Raw genomic sequence first — 19,540 nt, 5'->3', positions numbered from 1 at the left:
TTCACTCTTTTGAAAACATGTCTTGGCTAACTTTCTTACTTAATCAGTTATACAGATTGTATACCAAATTATGTTAGAATATGTTTCAGTATGGATGTGAAACCGAGATACGAACCTAACAAATCTCAACTGCTCCTTCCTGTGATGCCGTTACTGTGATATCTCTCTTCCTGTGTTATGCTCTCTGAGGGGAAAATGGGCTGGGTACCTGCAAGGGCACTCCGACGCTCAAGTCAGAAAAGGGATCTCCTGAATGTTTTCAGTTCAAAGTGATCAAGAAAAAGAATAATCTTTTTCCCTAAAGGGAAAAACGTACCTTTTAAAATTATAAAATAAACCGTTTACCTGAAAATTCGGTCAGTTACCGAAGTTGACTACCTGGGAGTTGTAACTGTTAGATCGTGTCCGATACTGGGTCAGTTATTCCCGTGATTCGTGGCATTGACTAATATTCGTAACTGTTTATTCTTAACCGCTAATGTAGACATCGCTCAATATATGTCGATCGTCTTGTGTATCGACGCAAACATGCGAGTTTTCGTGCGAGCGCTATATGTCGCGACATCCCTGGTTGTCGATCGCCAAGTGGTCGACATCACATGTAAACGCTATGATGTTAGAAAGCGTTCGACATGCCTACGATCGTGACATTACGATCGTGAGAAGGGTCGGCAAACGGTCGCCCGGATTATTTGTCGACCATTGGTGGAATCAGGTATATTACGGTACAGAATAGTTTGCCTTCAATAAAGTATACAAGAAATCTGAAACAATTTAACATATTACATGAATTTCTTAACAGATTAAATTATACCAAAAACACATTTTCAATCTGTTTAACCATGTAAACCTTTTTCCAATCATTAATACATGTATCAAGCACACACATCAATAATATCAAACATTTGTTATGCCATTTTGTGCAAGATAACTATAAAACAAATCTTTAATGTCCATCAACAAAAATGTACATTATACAATTTTCATCATCATGTACATAATAAAAAACAACATATTCAAAGATTAATTCTTAAACAATGAATATGCATATCACAAATATAATCACAATGAATATGCATAACATATAGTTCAAGCACAAGCAAATATATTTGAGAGGATTTTTGCCACTTGTCTCCCTCCTATTGGAGAGGATTTCTTCTTGCTCTCCAAGCCACCCAGGTGCTCTTTTAGGTTAAAGTTTCACCCATTTTGAGACACTTTAGCCTATAAATAGAGGTGTTCTCCATCATGTAATCACCTTTGATTTAGAGTAAAGTTATGTTATCATTTTTGTGCCATACTACTCTTTTAAGGTCACCCTAGGCTAAAACAACCCAAGTGTCCTTCTCTAGCCACCTTCCTCCAAGAGTTGGCCAAACCCCTCTTAGAGAAACCTTAAACACATTTTCCCTCACCATACAACTCACAAAAACCATGAGCTATCAACACCTTTCACCACCATCAAATTTCGCAATCTTCATCCATAAACTTATGGCTTGATTTGCTTCTAGATTTGGGTTGTCCTAACTAGAGAATTTGCCATAATTTGGTATCCAGAGCCTTGGTTCTTCAAAGAGCTAAGTTTCTTAGTTTTGATCCTTTTTTATTGTCTTGTTGTTTAATGCTTTCCTTACTTGTCTTGTGTTTTTTTTCATCTATAATTTTTTTTTTTTGCAGTAAGGTGTGATGATTTTGAAACTTAAACTGCATCTAGTCTAGTTGTCCAAAAAATACGTAAAAGTACTCAAATGAAAGCCTTTTCAGTCTAGTTTAAAAAAAATCATTTTATTTGGAGTTATGTGGGAGAAAGTTAAGAGTAAAACACTTAGCAAAGGTCAAAGTTTCCAAAATGTTGTCACTAGCGTTTTTCAAGTTCTATTTTGGTAGTATTGGCTACTGTTTTGTGCTTTTTCGTTTTGAGTCATTCCTTGTTGTTTTGTTATATGCTTATTTTGTGTTATTTTGATTTTTGAATCCATCCATATTGTCTAGAGTCATGTTTAATCCTTTACATGTTTTTATTTCCAAGTTTAAACTTTGAAAAATCATCATAAAATATATATAACTTAGTTTGCAAAACTGCACCATATACTACCATTTGAGGGTCTTATCTTTGATGTTTTAGGTTCATACTTGCAATTAGATCATTGGAAAAATCTTAAAAAAAAAATTTCCCTATTGACGTTTCTAGTTTTCAACTTCATTTGATTCTAATAAGATTCTCTCTATTTTGTGTTTCTTGTCTTTTTGTCTTTCAAAACCCATAAATCACCTCTATTCCAAGTGTGTGGTGGTTTTATTTTTCACCTTAAAAGAGTGTAAAAAGAAGTGCTAAAAGCTTTTAAGCAAAAGGCCTGAAATGAGTACTAAAGATAGCCTAGAAAAGTGCTGAAAAATATTGTGTGCTTAGACCACTACCACTATTTTTGTGCAATCTGTTTTGGAACACGTTTTGCTCACTGTTTTAGGTTTTTATCTTCACTTTCCAGTGGCTAAAAGTCTTGGCTATGATGTTAAAAGAGTGGCCTTAGCGCCCCATTTGGTCAAAGTTGCCAAAAAATAAGAACCACCCACTTTTCTTCTAGTAACTTTTGTTTTGTGAATCTATTCTAGCACCTTTCATTAGGATTTCTTTTGAGTACTATTCTTTCTTTATTAACCTTTAATTTCTTTCTTATCTTCTTAGATTTCTTAGTTTTGTCACAATTAAATTTCTTTCGCAAAGCGTTTCTTGTTTTTGGATCTTTTTATTGCTTTTATTCCTTATTTCTTCTTCCACAATTTTGGTTTTGGTTACTTTGTGTGGTGTAGGTTCTCTTTTTGAGGTGATCCAATATCTTAGAGGTATCCTTCTAGGTGGTGAAGAACCAAAGGGAGCTTGAAGTCTAGAGTGGTAGCCAAAAAGAAAGGAAACACCTTGCGAGGTAGCTTTGATTTGGTTGCAATTTTTGGCTTTATAATCTTTCTTTCTTTTTTATCCTGTAACTCACACCCTTTTTAGGTGTCTTGGGGGAGTCTTTGGTGCTCAATCCAATCTCCTAACAAGAACCTTTAATTATTAGTAAATTTATTTTTTAGTTGGTTGGTTGGGGGAACCAAAGTTCTTCTAACGTAATCATTAGGCCGCATAGCTAGTTTATTTGCTTTCTTTAATTGTGATAGCTTAGTGTGTGTCAACTTTAATTTGAACTTTAGTTTCCTTTGAGAAATTTTGTTCAAGAGTGCTTAAGGTAAACTTTGGCTAGGAAATGTTTGGTATTTAAGAAATCCATTGTGATTTACCTCCATTTTCTAAAAGTGAACTTGGGTGTCTTTTGACTCCTTAAATCTCTTAAGGAACTTTCTTTGAAATTTAAGTATTTGTTTGTTGCATTGCATCTTTTTGAAAATATTTAAGGATGTCTAAGACTAATTCCTATGAAATTGGAAGTGACTCTAGTGAGGATGCAAAACCCACTTTGAAAAATTTAGCAAAATAGCTAAAGTCACTTAAAATTTGGCAAAGGCAAGAAACTCTTCTCAAAGAAAAAGAAAGAATTAAAAGAGAAAAGTATCTTGCTAAGTTGGAAGAGGAACTTGGAGTCCTTAATGAGAAACAACAAAAAGCAAGAAATCAAGAGAAGTATGAGTTATACAAGGAGGAGTTCTAAAACTCCAAGTGAACTCACCCTAAGGTAGATAGTAGGCTTGCAAACCAATACTATCAACCTTACCTACATAGAATTCATGATAGAGAGCACACTGTATTAGAGATTACAATAGACCTCCCTCATTTCCATAGTAAAGAAGATGTTGAGGCATACTTAGATTGAGAGATGAAAGTTGAACAACTCTTTGAGTGTCATCAAGTGAGGAGAAAGGTCACATTGGCCACATTGAGGGGGTTTTTGCCACTTGTCTCCCTCCTATTGGAGAAGATTTCTCCTTGCTCTCCAAGCCAAGGTGGCTCTTTTAAGTTAAAGTTTTAGCCCATTTTGAGACACTTTAGGCTATAAATAGAGATGCTCTTCTTCATGTGATCACCTTTGATTTAGAGTAAAGTGATGCTGCCATTTTCGTGTTATACTACTCTTTTAAGGTCATCCTAGGCTAGAGCAACCCAAGTGGCCTCCTCTAGCCACCATCCTCCATGAGTTAGCCCAACCTCTCTTTGAGAATCTTTAAACACATCTTCCCTCACCATACAACTCACAAAAACCATGAGCTATCAACACCTTTCACCACCACCAAATTCCACAATCTTCACCGATGACTTGATTTACTTCTAGATTTGGCTTGTCCTAGGTAGAAAATTTTCCATCAATATATCCCTCCAAAACCCTGACAAACTTCAACCATGTCACCACCAAATTCCACAACACCTAAACCATGAACACCATGGCTTGGTTGCTTCTACAATGTCAATTAACATATAATTCGTCAGCCATCCTAGAATAGCTTGATCTTGGGCTTCCCAGCTAGATTTGACTTTTGTTGTCATGTTCTCTACAACAATGATATGGTATGGACATTCTAATCCATCAAGTATACATGCTCTAAGGATGGTAGAAGGTAGAAGGTAAGTCATTTTTCTGATTGGAAGCGGATGACATGATGATTGTGGTTATGGATCAAGAGTTGTTTGCTTGATAGCTTTGATAGCAATATAAAAAATTGGTATTGAATGTGATGATTTCACTAGTAAAAAAACAAGATTTTAACTCGCGCATTTGGCATCGGTTAAATTGTAAACGAAGCAAAAAATGGCGCGGTGGCATTTTTGTAGTTATTACAACTGAATATGCCTCGGTTCAAAAAGAACCGATGCCTAAAACTAGTGCGGTGGCATTTTTGTAATTATTACGCAAGGTATATGCCTCGGTTCAAAAAGAACCGATGTCTAAAACTGATGCGGTGGCATTTTTGTAATTATCGCGCAAGGTATATGACTCGGTTCAAAAAGAAACGATGCCTAAAACTGGTGCGTTGGCATTTTTGTAATTATCGCGCAAAGGTATATGTCTCGGTTCAAAAGGAACCGATGCCTAAAACTGGCGCGGTGACATTTTGTAATTATTTTTTATTTTTTTGAGAGCGTTTAGGCATCGGTTTTTTATAGAACCGCGGTCGTAGACCCTTATTGCCTCGGTTAAAAAAATAACCGAGGTAATAACATGTGTTTAGGGTTTAATTTCGCAAACAGAGATAGAAGTTGTGCCGCTCCTCTCTTTTCTCCCATTTTCTTTTGCATCCCTTCCTTCCTCTTCTTTGCTCTGATGGAGGCGCGACAAAGGGATCTTCACACTAGTAAAAAATGACGCTTCCCTGCTCATTTCCCCCGAAGCACCTCTCCTCTTCTTCTTCTCTGCCTCTTTTCTGCCTCTTCTCCGCCTCGCTCCCTTCCTTCGCACTGTGCGATGTGCGACGACGATGGACGCAACGGCGGCAGCGAGGACGCGGCACTGAGAACGCACCGGCGACGAGACACGGCGACGACGACGAAGGGCAAATCTGCGTCGACGGAGGGCAGATCTGGGCGCACGGAGGGCAAATCTGCATCGACGGACTGCATTCTTCGTTGGTGGCGGTGAAGCGATCGTTCGTGGGTGATGCATAAGAACAAACATCAACAACATCCTAAAGCTTAAAAAAAAAAACAAGTTACTGCCTCGGTTACGTAAAAACCGAGGCATAAATCCTATTCTTTTTAACTCAGTTCACGACCGAGGCATAAAACCTACCCTTTTTTATCTCGTCGGTATATGCCTCGGTTGTAAAACCGGTGCCTAAAAGCAAAAGTAACCGGTGCAGTATCCTCTTAGTGTACTAGTGTTTGCATTGATCATGTATTGTTTAAATACAAGTAGTAATGTACAATCAAGATCCTATAATTATAGTAATACAAACAAATGTTGATGAATAATTAGTGTAATTACTATAATATTATACAATGGTACGAGCTAAGAAGTGAGATGAGCATGTATCTTCTCCCAAACCTGAAATACAATGGTACGAGTAAGAAGGACGCCGATAAAGAGGATTGAAGCCAATAAAGGAGAAAGCTGATCCTAGGTATGCCAGGTGAACAAGAAAGCGTTGTAGGCAATGGGCTTTGATCACAGGTTTGATTTATTGTTGTCAAAGGAAAAAGTTAGTATCAATGAGTTTTTTTCGAAATGGAATAGAAAAAAAAAACCGGTGTGGAGGTCTCTATGGAACCAGGACCGGCTCTTAATACCATGTTAGAAAACCTACGCTACTACTAAGAGAAACGGTGACCAAAGAATGAAAATATTATTCACCTTAACATTGTAACCCTTGAATACATGGTCTTATATAAAAAAATATTTGTAAACACTTAAGCCAAAAATGAAAATAAAACAGAAAATAAAGCACACAGATAAAATCATCAGATTGTAACATATTTCTATGCGTCCTAACACTCATGAATTTTGTAAACCTTACAAACCGTGATGGTGAAGAACCAGGACACGTAGTTATGAAAAATATTATATTTCCTTTTATGTAAGAAAATTGTGTCTAACTCAATTTTATTTATGAATTGTTGATTTTTGTAGTGTAGAGATAAAATGAGTGATGATGATTCGTTTCTTAACCTTAATTTTTTTTAATTCAAATGGTAAGTTTAAAATGATTCAATTGAAATCTTTTACTAAAATTTTTATAAATATACTATAACGTGATTGTTAATATTTTTTTTTTCACTACTTTAAGAGAGTAAAATGTAAATTTAACTTAATTCTACAACATTCTATGTTTGTAATTTTGAATTTAGGACCTAATTCAATCTCTAGAAATATATTACCACAAATAAATTTTATAATATAAAAAGAATTAATCATAAAACAAAAGTTACAAGTTACAAGCATATTTGAAGTCAAAAGATACATCATTATTAAATGAAGAAACGTGTTTCATTTGAAGAATAACCTTTTGCAACACAATATGAAAAAAAAAAACATTTACACCACAATTGACAAAAGATCTAAAGAGTCCCTTGCATGAAATTTGAAAGAGGAACACAAGAAAAATGTCGTGGTTACCTGCAAAAATTAAATAAAATTGATTCATATAAATGAATAATAAAATACACGAGAGTAATTTACCACGTTTATTTCAATAAATGATCAATTTGTTATGTTTTTTACTGCACATGAATTTAAACTTTATTCATAAGAGTTAAATATGGTTTTTATTCTTAAATATTATACAAAATTGAAATTCATCATTCTCAAAAACTTTACATTATGGTATTCCAACTATAAAAATGAATTAATATGATCATTTTAACTCAATTAGTTAATTTTGTTGTGTCAAATGCATTTTTTAGTTGATATTGAAGTGAGAATGTATTAAATAAAATAGGTTTAAACACTCATTTGGTCCTCATATTTGTTGGTCAATCTCAAGTGGGTCATTGTATTTTTTCGGTCTCAATTGGATTCATAAACTTATAAATTATCTCAATTGGGTCCAAATATTTGAAAAATTGAGTCAATTAAGCCATCTCCGTTAAGTTTTCACAAACGACGTTAATATTGGTTAAAATTGGCTTACGTGGTGTACGCTTAATGTGCTGACGTAAAACTATTATATTACATGAAATTTTTTAACTTAATTAACCTTGTTTGGCGTGGCACAAAATGAATTAGTAATGTTAAGCATTTTTTAGAATTAGAAATTTTTTAATAAAATAAGGTTAGAGAAAGGGAATTAGGAATTTAATATGTAAATTCAGTCGAAGAACACACGAGAGTGAGAAGACGAAGCAATAACCTCACCCAACCATCGTTCGTCGCCGTCATGCAAGCCCTAAACTCGCTCACCCTCTACGTTTCTCCCTTGGACTCGCTTCACGCTCCCAACAATGCCGCCAACAGAAGGGTCGTTGCTGCCAAATGCTTCTTCTTCCTCTTCGCCGTGACGGAGCCCAAGGTCTCTGCCCTGCAGCGCCAGAAGGACCCCAATCGCGTCTTCTTCGTCTCCACTTCGCGTTCGTGTTCGGATTTATGCTTTTGGAGGGGTTTGGTTCACCAGATTCAGATTTGTTTGATAACGATCTTGTTGCTTTAGTTCCAAACCTTTGAATGAAATTTTGATTCTTTGGATTCGTTTCTGGGGTCGAAGGGTACCCTTCTCCCAAGTTAAAGTCTCAGATTCGTAGATCTTAGTCCTCTTCTAAGTTTCAGGGTAAAAAGCTTCACTTTCATGTAAATAGAGGAATACCGAATAGGGTCAGTTCGCGGTTGAGAGCTCAGATGACCCTTAGAATAGGGAATGTTCATAAATGGTGGGAAAAGGGGCTTCAACCCAAAATGAAAGAGGTGACTTCTGTCCAAGACCTTGTGTAGTCACTGTTAAACGCGGGGGACAAACTGGTGGTGGTTGATTTCTTCTCTCCTGGTTGTGGTGGCTGCAAAGTTCTTAATCCTAAGATATGTCAACTGGCAGAGATGAATTCTGATGTTCAAATCCTTCAAGTGAATTATGACGAACATAAGTCCATGTGTTATAGCCTCAATGTCCATGTTCTCCTTTTCTTTGCAGTCGATTTTTGTGTGAAGATTTTCCATTTGGTTGCTTGTGAAGAATTCTTGAAGTGAAAGTGAAATCTCCTTGTTGTTGTGTTTTGATTTGTTTGATTTCAACAATCATCAATGTCGCTGTTGGCCGAGGGCTCTTTCAAGTCGCGACGACCCTCTAACCCTATTTCATTAAAAATCTTGTAATCCGAAGAAATTCTTAATTTTTGACAATTAAATAATATAACATAACACGTCATATAACACTTAGAAATACTTAATAACAAATTAAATAACAAATTCCACCTAATATAAGACATATATATCAGCAGATTAAGTGTGCACCACGTCAGCCAATTTTAACGCCGTTTATGAAAACTTAACGGAGAGAGCTTAATTGACTCAATTTTTCAAATATTTGGACCCAATTGAGATAATTTACAAGTTTATGAACTCAATTGAGACCGAAAAAAAAAATGATGACCCACTTGAGATTGACCAACAAATATGATGACCAAATGAGGGTTTAAACCAATAAAATAAAGAATTGAAAAATATTAGTCTGAAATGCATTTGACACATAAAAAAACATAATTATGTTAAAAAAATTATCTTTATTTATTTTTAAATTTTAAAGACAAAAATGTATTAAAGTTTCAAATAAAAATAAATTCCAATTTCGAATCAATATTCAAGAATTAAAAAAGATATATTTAACCCTATATCTTATTTTGCATAATGTTCATTGCTATAAATGTTTATTTTCAATAATTTAGTTGAGTAGTGTGTATTAAAGTTTGAAATATACATTTATTTATGAATTGAGGATGAATATATCAGTATGTATAGTAAAAATCAGCATTTCACAAAGAAGATATGATCAATATCTCTGTAATAAAAATCGACATTTATTTATGAATCGAGGATGAATAGATCAATATATATTACGAATCTTCGTTGGAAAACTTTTTCTAGTTCCTTAATATTTTTTGGAAAATCCTCCTCATTTTTCTTTCATGTTAGTAATTTGGTATTTTTTCCCATAATGGGATACTTAAGAATTGAAAGCATCAAGTTAGGATCAAATACAACCATACATCACCATAATCACATTTCAGTTGATTTAAAACCTTCTTTCCCATCATAACTAACTGATCTTTAATTATAGTAAATCAAACAACTGAGTTAAACATCTTGCATGATTTCATCTGCATAACTTTCTTAAGTGAATTTTAAAACAAGATTAAACTTGTTAACAGCAAAGCATCCACTCTTTTTTTCCTCCCACATTACATTATAATTATGGCAATAACAATAAGATAGACTAACACATATTCACTAAAACATACCTGCTACCAAAGCTTTGAGCCATTGGCAGAAGTTTTGCATATTCGTGATAGCTGTATCTCAGTTGTCAATATGTTCAAGAACCTTAGGTAAGCAATTCTCCAAGGTTTCCAAATTAGAATTGGCCCTATTAAGCCCCAAAATCCTACGAAGAATCCTAGGCCCATGCATGTATAATGCTTCATAGAATTCAGAATTATCTCCCTCCTTTTCTGTTGCTGCTTCTGGTTTTGCGGTTGAATAGTCTCCAGGACAACTTTTTTTGAGTTGTTCACCACAAAGATCAATATTTCCTTCAAAATAAGAGGCTTCAAAGGTCTGCAAATGTCTTCCCAATGGGATTCTTCCAGAAAGAGAGTTGTATGACAAGTCTAATTTTCCTAAGAAATCAAGTTGAGAAAGAGAAGAAGGAATTCTCCCATGCAAATGATTTCTTGACAAGTCAAGAGATTCAAGTGAACTTAAATTTCCAATCTCAGAAGGAATTTCTCCACTCAAATTGTTTCTTGATAAATTTAAAGAAACAATCCCAAGAAAATGCACAATCTCTTTTCGTATTTCACCTGTTAAATTATTACTAGAGAGATCAATACTCTTAAGATTCAATTAGGGATCTCTGAACACCTGTTCCACACCTTTCCACACCAACGTTATGTCAAGCCTGTAGTCAAAAGACATGGAGGGACCGTAGATTTCCCTATAAGTAATATTGTACCCATATATAAGGCCTTGAGTTTCAGTTCTGTTGATGTTCTTTTCAGACATGGCTGTAAAATTCTTTAAGCATGTTGGAATTGCTTTTGATAATTTATTCCTGGAGAGATTCAACAATTGAATATGTCTTAAATAACAAAGTTGAATAGGAAAATTTAATGAGAAGTGATTCCCTTGCATGTTCAAGATTCTCAATTGCTGCATACTTTCTCCAATCCATGATGGTATTCGACCAGACAAATTATTTTCACTCACATCCAGCATAATTAAATTAGTGCAATTCTTCAAACTGGAATGCAGTCCACCTCTTAAATTATTCTTTCGCAAAACCAGCGCTTCTAATTTAACAAGTTTCCCCATGGAGATGGGAATATTCCCAGACAACTTATTCTTGCTCAAATCAAGAAATAGTAATTGGTCTAAAGATTGCCAACAATCCGGAATTTGTCCCGTTATATGATTGTTTGATAAATCTAATGTTGCCAAATTCGGAGCAATGATTTGGTTACACAAAAAAGAATGCAAATCAGAAATTATATTTTTAGAGAATAAAAGCCCTGAAGCTTGTAGCAAAAAGGGTGGAAGTGTACCCTCAAATTGATTTGAATTCAGAATTATAGAGGTTCCATAAGGAAGCTTTAATGGTATATCAGGAATTGCACCATTGAGATTATTGTGAGACATGTTTAACCATTTTAAATTTTGCAATTTGTTCCAAAACCATGCTGGTACAGAATCACTAAGCTCATTATCAGATATATCTAGCGACATTAAAGAATTCTGTGTCCGGAGCCAACCAGGAAAACTCGGACCTAGCTTGCAAGATGCTAAACTCAATCTTGTTGCTTGAAAAGGAGGAACCCCATTAGAGACAAATCTTAGAGACAATGTGTTGTATGATAAGGATAAAGTTTCTAATTTGGAAAAATTAGAAAGATGAGATTCAGTGATTTCACCCTCTAAAGAATTTCCCTCCAAATATAGATCCTCCAACTCAGATAGCAATATGATGCTTTTTGGTATCTTTCCTGTAATTTGGTTATATGATAAATCCAAATTTTGAAATACGTGTCTTTTGCACCATGAAGAATTTTGAAAGAAATGAGAAATTTCCCCATTCAACTTGTTATTTGAAAGGTCTAAGGTCTGCAGTCTGCACATGTTTCCAAAGAAAGATGGAATCTTTCCTTGTAGTCTGTTCCTGGAGGCATAGAATTGTTCAAGAGAGTTCATTACTTCTCCAAATCCATCTGGAATGGGACCTTCTAGCAGGTTGCCATAAAGTAAAAGGGTTTGAAGATTCGTGGTGTAATTCAGAAGCCAGTAAAACACAGTAGATGATTTCAATAGATTTGAGGAAAGATCAAGTATGACAAGAGAAGATGAAGAATTAATTGTGGAAGCAGAGGAAATAGGAAGTTATACAGACGAAGCTCCCGTAGATGGGAGCCAAAATTAAAATTTCCTTGAAATACTGATGATGTTAGATTATTCAAGGAGAGATCAAGTATATTAAGAGATGGAAAATTTGGAAAAAGAAAAGATGACAATGCAATGTCATTATCTCTGAGATAAAGCTCTTGTAGATGAAGGCTAAAATTGAATATCAGTTGAAATGTTGAGGAAGTTAGCACATTATAAGAATAATCAATGACAGCAAGAGAAGTTGAAAAGTTGGGATGAGAACGAAACAAAGTTTTGATATTAGTATCTGAAAGAGAACAATCGACAAGCCTCAACTCTACTAAGTTTGGAATGAGCTCACTGATAGCTTGTAGCCACTGGCGCGAGAAGCTGAGATAATGCAATGATGTCAATTGAAGGCTTGTTAAAGAATGGAGATTAGACAACACTGTGAATCCTCAGTTTCTATATAAAAATCACCACCTATCCGAAGAGTTTGTAAGAGAGGAAGATTCCCATTCCGAAAAGGGATAGCTCCAGAAAGAGTGTTACTTGCAAGATTAAGATATTGTAGCCGCTTGAGATTCCTAAGTTGAAATGGGATTTCTCCTGATAGAGAATTCCCTCCAAGATCAAGATATTGTAACTGTCTAAGATTCCCAATCTGAAAAGGAACTGGTCCAAGAAGACTATTTCTTCCAAGGTCTGGATACTGTAGTAGTGAAAGATTTCCAAGTTGGAAAGGAATCTTCCCACTCAATAAAGAAAATGAGAGGTTGAGATATCGTAAGTTGGTAAAAGAGCCAATGGCTTGTGGGATGTGAATCCACATAAAATCATTATTGCTGATGTCTAGATGTCGAATGTATTGCAAGTGAATCAATGAAGTGAGATTGATTGCACCTGTTAAATATAGTGTATCCAGACAACGAAGATCAAGTAGATGTATTATTTTGATGATGAGTCCAAGAAGACAGTATGCCATAGTCATCTATGAGGCTTTCTTTGAAGTTGAGGAGTGTTTGTCTCTCCTTCTCTCTGCACTTTGCTTCAGCACCTACGATTGACCTTGTGAATCCCAAACAAAATTCTGTTGCATGCAATAAAAGCAGAAGAGCACATGTTGTCAGAAAGTAACGTCTCATTATAGCTAGCTGAAAGGAAAATCTTAACCGAAGACAAGATAACGTCAATGCAAGAGAGAATTATAATCTGAGTTTTTCTTGTGGTGATGTTAAGCAAATGCAAAATTATTTATATTGACGATTGTATAGCTAAGGGTGAAGACAACCAGACAAAAAAGTATGGAGAGTAAATTCATGACATTAAAAATAGTAATTAAAAAATATTAAAGAAGAAGATTTCATAATGTGAAACACAATGTTGCTTTTGCTTCAAACATTACATACTTTTGCACAACATTTTTTTCCTTAAATATGGTATCGCGTGGTTCATTCAGACAGTAATCTTTGTTCTATTCATTTAACATATACATTGGGTGTCTCACAGGAATATAAATGTATCATGCTTATCACATGGTATGTATAGTATTTCACAAAGTAAAGTGGAGTTTGGGGACATAGCACTTCTCTCAGTGGTGAAAAATTAATATTTAAACCTATCCTCAAAGTAGGAAACTCCCGTTTACCCTATTCTATTCTTACTTTTTCCATTAGTCTACAATTATCTTGATTTTCATCTCTCAAAACGTTGAAATGTGTCATTCTTTTTATCATGTGACACTTGTTGATGACTTTATATGTGAATGTCTAAATTACAATGTGTACATATCTATACAAACGTCAATATAAATTGCCTTTGTTTTGTTTCCCACGAGATATTTCTTTCACTTTTCTTTATTCATATTTTAAGATATCATGCTAAGCTGTTTTTAATGGTACGCATTCAATTATTCAACCACCAGTAAAGAAAGGTATGCTTTAAATAGTGGATTGCGGAAAGCAAATACAAAAAAATAATTGTTATACATATTAGGAAGTAAATGTTTCTAGTTTTTCTTTCCAGTTTCTTCTATTTTTATAATGATAATCATAACTGATTTTATCGGGAAAAAGTATTTAGGATATTAAAAAAGTGATTATTGTAAGAAAAATAAATATTTAGTGTTAGTAAAAAGTCGATGTTAATAATTAAAACTACTAATTAGTCAAATTTGTGTTACATGAAGGAATTCTAAATAATGAATATTAACTCATTAATGTCAGATTTTTTAAAACCGAATCCGGATAAACTAACATTAATTCATTACTAAATTTTAAATTAGTTTTTAATTAAAATAGTTTAATGCTGACTGAACCTAAGCTAATGCATTTTTATTTTGAAGTTTATTTAATTTAGTGTTGACGCTGATGACAATAATTTGAAATAAATGGTTTCCTGTATAGTGTCTACATTCTCATAATAAAAACAAAATTTAAAAATAAAAGAAATAGATAAAAAAAAATGATGAATTGAATCAAAAGAAAGAATGAAATGTAAGGAGATGAGTGTGAATGAATATGAATGAAGGAGATGAGTATAGATGAATATGAATGAAAGAGATAAATGGAGAGGTAGAAGTATGCATGAAGAAGACGGTTATAAGTGACTTAGATAAGTGTGAAAGAAAGAAATGAATGTGGATGAAAGATATGAATGTGAATGAAGGAAATGAGGATGGTCGAAGGAAATGAGGTTGATTGAAGGAGATGAATGTGAGAAGATGAGATGAACGAGATGAGTATGAAGAGGTTTATATAGAAAAGTGATAGAGAAAAATTGGATGTGCTGAATTGGTTAAAGATATTAATGTGGATGAAGGAGATGAATTTGAGAACATTAGATCAAGGAGATAAGTGTGACGAGATTTATATAGAAAAGTAATAAAGGAAAATTGTGTGTTCTAAATTGGTTAAATTTGTGCATTTTGGATAAAGAGTAATCTACTACTCACACTAGTGCCGCGAAAGGATGCGACAACAGTTATTTTAGACAATAGGCAGTGGTTCACAAACTGAAACATATTAAGACAAAGTAAAAAAGTGGGGGTGGGAGGGAGGGGGTTTGAAATCAGATCAGAACCGAAGCCAAAAATGGAAGAATTTGCTTCGGGTATAAGAAAACCGAAAAAAAATTAAAAAAATAATTTCAGATTTTTGGTAGTGGTTCCCACTACAGCCATTGTCATAGACCCTTTTCTGATTCGGTTCCTAGATGAACAATTGTTATAGGTTCATTTTTTTAAAATATTTTTTTAATGTAAAGGTCTATAGCTACAGTTTGATCAAGAACCGAGGGCATTGAACCTTTTCTGCCTCGATTTTTACCACAACTACTGTCTAAAGTTTGCATTTTTTTAAACATGTGGTTTTGTTTTTGTGACAACATCACATAAATCTCAAAAAAAAGACTTGCATACTATATAAAATATGTACATCACAAATACAAACCATAACATAGAGAGTTATAATCGTATAAACTCAATGTTTTCCTATTCTAATTTACATAATATTATAACTAATACTTACATACTATTGTACAAATATATTATATATTCTACAACGACTTTCATTATGAAATTAATGGAGAAGTCAGGAAATGGAACATGAGTCTTGAATCTCTGCATAGAACACAATGAATTCAATTAACACTACAAAAATAATACATTTTAGGAGGGGTAATTTTTCGACGGTTTTAAAAGCTCCAAATAATTTTCGGCGATTTCTAAGTAAAATCGCAGTTATTATTATTTTTTAAACAAAAATTTATGGCGGTTCATTTCCTTCTGCATCTAGTTCCCTCCCCAAACCCTAACGTTGCCTTCATTTCCTCTTAAACCCCTTCCGCTCACCATAATCGTTTTCTCCCAAACCCCTTTCCCGCACCATACTCGTCAATTTGGCTTCATATTGGTCTTCCCTTGGTTGGACTGCGGCCTGGAGGCGTAGAGACGTGGAGGACTTATCTTACTCATTGGGATTTTCTTTGGTAAACATATATTGACTTATCATAATTGTTAGTATTTTGAGGTTGTGAAAGGAATAGTTGATGGGATAAAGAAAATGTAGAGATAATGAAATGTTTAGAAAATGTGGAGATAGTGGAAGAAGTGTTGTAGTTGTCATTAGTTGTAGTAGATGTTGGCTTTCATGCATCAAATGGTAGAGTACATGGATATTTATAGACCCATAGATTATTCTAGAACATGCTAGCCACAACTTATGTGGAATGTCCTAGATTTTACCTATGTAGAATATTCTTGATTTTTTCTTCCTATCTTAGGCTTTTCTACAATATTCTAGAACTTTTATTAAATTTTAGTACATCTATCTTAGGAGTTTTTATATTCTTCTAGAATCTGCATTATACTTTAATACTCTTCCTTAATGCAAATTTGATAACTCCAAGCATAGTGCGTAGCAGTTCAAATCTTGGTCGTGGTAATGCCTTCGTAAAAATATCTGCAATTTGGTCTTCTATTGGACAGTACACTATAGTACAAAAATATCGTATAACGTCGTTGTTTTTGAGATTATTGCCTTGGAAGTAAATGTTGCTTTGAACAACTTTTTCTTCTTCCCAATTCCAAGAAGCATTTTCATCAACTTCAACATCTCGACTAATGATGAGCTTTTTCGTTTATAGGTTGTAGACTCGATAGCCTTTTGATTGTGTGTTATATCCCAAGAATATCTCTCATATAGTCTTTTCTTCAATCTTACACTAGTACAAAAATATCGTATAACGTCGTTGTTTTTTGGCCTTTCACGTCGAATTAGAGGTCGACGTCAATATCAGGAGACGTTAAATTGATGTCGAATTTAAAAAATTCGACGTTAATCAAATTGACATTGAATTTTGTTAATATTCGACGTTAAACAATTTTTTTGTTTTTTTTAATTAATTGTAATCTTTTTTTACAACTCTACAAGACTTGAAAAGCAGAAAAGCAACAAATTTCAGTTTTTGGTATTTTATAAAGCATGAACTAACGTGTAGTATAGTGTCAACAACAAACAACAATAACAAACAACAAACAAGTGCAATCAAACAACAACAACAACACCAAACAAGTTCAACCAAATAACAACAATAAACAAGTTCAACAAAAAACAACAACAAACAAGTTCTTCAAAACGAAAACGAAAACGAAAATTGACCTTCAAAAGGTGAGTTCGTCGGAATAAAGTGTTTCCACCAATGAGAGAGAAAGTAGAACGCGTCTATGAAGGACAAGAACACGAAAATAAACGGTCAAAATAAAAACTAAAATTATACATAAAGTAGTTAATTAACATGCATTTGTATCAAATGAAAGAAAGATTACATGTGATGGTCGTCAAACTTCGTTTGAGAAAAGTTTGAGAAGAGAAGAGGGTCTCGCGTGCTAAGATAAAGTGAATGAATTTTCAATCTCTCGCTCAAATTAAAAAGGGGAAACTTTTGGCTGACAAATAATATGTCGAAGCTCCTACAAAATTTGACATATTATATGTGGTTTAAAAGAAAAGGAAAAAAAGAATTAAAAAGAGGTTACTTTTTGGTTTCTGGCTGACAAATAATACGTCGAAGCCCTTACAGAATTCGATGTATTATTTGTTGTTTAAAAAAAAAAAGAAAAAAGAAAAAATAATTAAAAAGGGTGACTCTTTGGCTTCTGATTGACAAATATTACGTCGAACCCCTACAAGATTCGACATACTATTGGTTGTTTAAAAGAAAGAAGAAACAAAATGACGCGCTCGTTTAAATAATTACCATCATAGAACATCAAATTCAATGAGGCTTCGACGTTCTACAATTGCATTTATTTACAAAAATGCCACCGGTCATTTTTAACGTTGGCTATTTAGTGGTTGGACGTTGAACGCGTGACGTTATACGCTGTTTTTGTACTAGTGTTATGCCTCTTTTGATCAGGTATGTAGCAGATAGATCCAAATACTCGTAGGTGTTTAGCTGATGGCTTTCTTCCACTCCAAGTTTCAATAGGAGTCTTGTCTTAGACTACCTTAGTTGGACATTTGTTTAGAATGTAAACTACCGTGTAGACTGCTTCAACCCAAAAAGTGTTAGGCATACTTTCTCTTTTAGCATTGATCTTGCCATCTCCATAACTATGCGATTCTTTCTCTCTAACACTCCATTTTGTTGTCGCTCTATGCCTTCATCTTCACAGAATTTGTCAAAATCCTGAGATGTGTACTCCTTTCCATGATCACTTCTAACTACTTTTATCTGTTTTCCAATTTGCTTCTCAACAAGGGCCTTGAATTTCTTGAATACTCCAAAGACTTCTGACTTTATCTTTAAGAAATATACCCATGTCATTCTAGAAAAGTCATCAATGAAGAGGATGAAATACCCGTTGTTGTGATGTGAAGGCGTTCTCATCAGTCTGCAAATATCGGTATGAATCAACTCCAATAAGTCTTTTGCTCTCCATACTTTGTCTGTCGAGAATGATAATCATTGTTGTTTGCCGAGGAAACATCCTTCGCATGATTCGTTATTCTCCTTCAAGCATGGAAGATCTCTCATCATGTTTTTTTGATATAGAAGCTTTAAGGCATGTGTGTTGAAGTAGCCAAATCTCCTATGCCAAAGCCATGAGTCATCAACTTTTACCTTCATGGTAATATTAGTTCCAGGTTTGAAGCTTAAAGGAAAGCTTCTATTTCTCTTCTCCATTTTTACTTGGCCAATTTCTATCATTTTACTATCATAAATTTTGCAGGCATCTTTCTCAAAATGAAGAGAATATCCATTCTCCATCATTTGGCCAATACTTAAAAGATTCTCCTTAAGATTGGGAACTAGTAAAACATCCTTAATGAATTTCCTACCTTTCTTTGTCTCCACCATGACAGTTCCTTTGTTGCAAGACTCCACTGTGGTGTCATTTCCTAGGTGAACTTTGACATTGACAAATTTATTTGTCTTTGAAGATACTTTGATCTTTCGCCATGTGATTAATGCGTCCACTATACAACTACCAATTCCCTTCTCCACTAGGAGATTTCTTGATTGGCATAGAATAAGATTTTCTCCTGATTATCTTCTTCCTCAAAGTTTGCTTGATGTTTATTTTTATTACGACAATACTTCTCTATGTGATCAAATTTCTTGCAATATTGACATTGATGTTTTCCATGATGCCAACAATCTTTTTCCAAGTGACTTGTCTTTTTACATATGCCACATGGAGGATCTTTTCCTTGACGAGTCATAGAGAAGCTTCTAGGATTTTCTTTATTTCTAGAAATTTCTTCTCTACTTTTATTTCCTTCATATTCTTTATTCTAAGACTATAATTTTAGTTTTGATTGAAAGACATTTGCAACCGAGTCTTCTTCATGTCTTTTCAATCTTTGTTCATAAGCTTCAAGAGAGCTCATTAGTTGTGTTACTGACAATGTAGCCAAATCTTTTGTTTGTTCAATCACGGTTGCGATTGCATCATATTTTTGGGGAATAGAAATTAAAATTTTACTCAACGATTTTTTTGTCAAGAATATTTTCCCCATAGGCTCTCATTTGTCTAATTATTTCTT

At 34.1% G+C, this 19,540-nt stretch overlaps 1 pseudogene; it reads right to left on the bottom strand.

Annotated features, from left to right (window-relative positions):
* Nucleotides 1-9,874: 9,874 nt before the first annotated feature.
* On the bottom strand, nt 9,875-13,132 carry LOC148202003 (receptor-like protein EIX1; annotated as a pseudogene).
* Between the last annotated feature and the right edge of the window lie 6,408 nt (nt 13,133-19,540).

Source organism: Vigna umbellata, chromosome 3, assembly GCF_029865625.1.
Source record: "Vigna umbellata cultivar VRB3 chromosome 3, Vumbellata_1.0, whole genome shotgun sequence".
In the NCBI taxonomy this organism is placed as follows: Eukaryota; Viridiplantae; Streptophyta; class Magnoliopsida; order Fabales; family Fabaceae; genus Vigna; species Vigna umbellata.
Note: the sequence above shows the minus strand (reverse complement) of the source record. Positions and strands in the feature narration are given on the sequence as shown.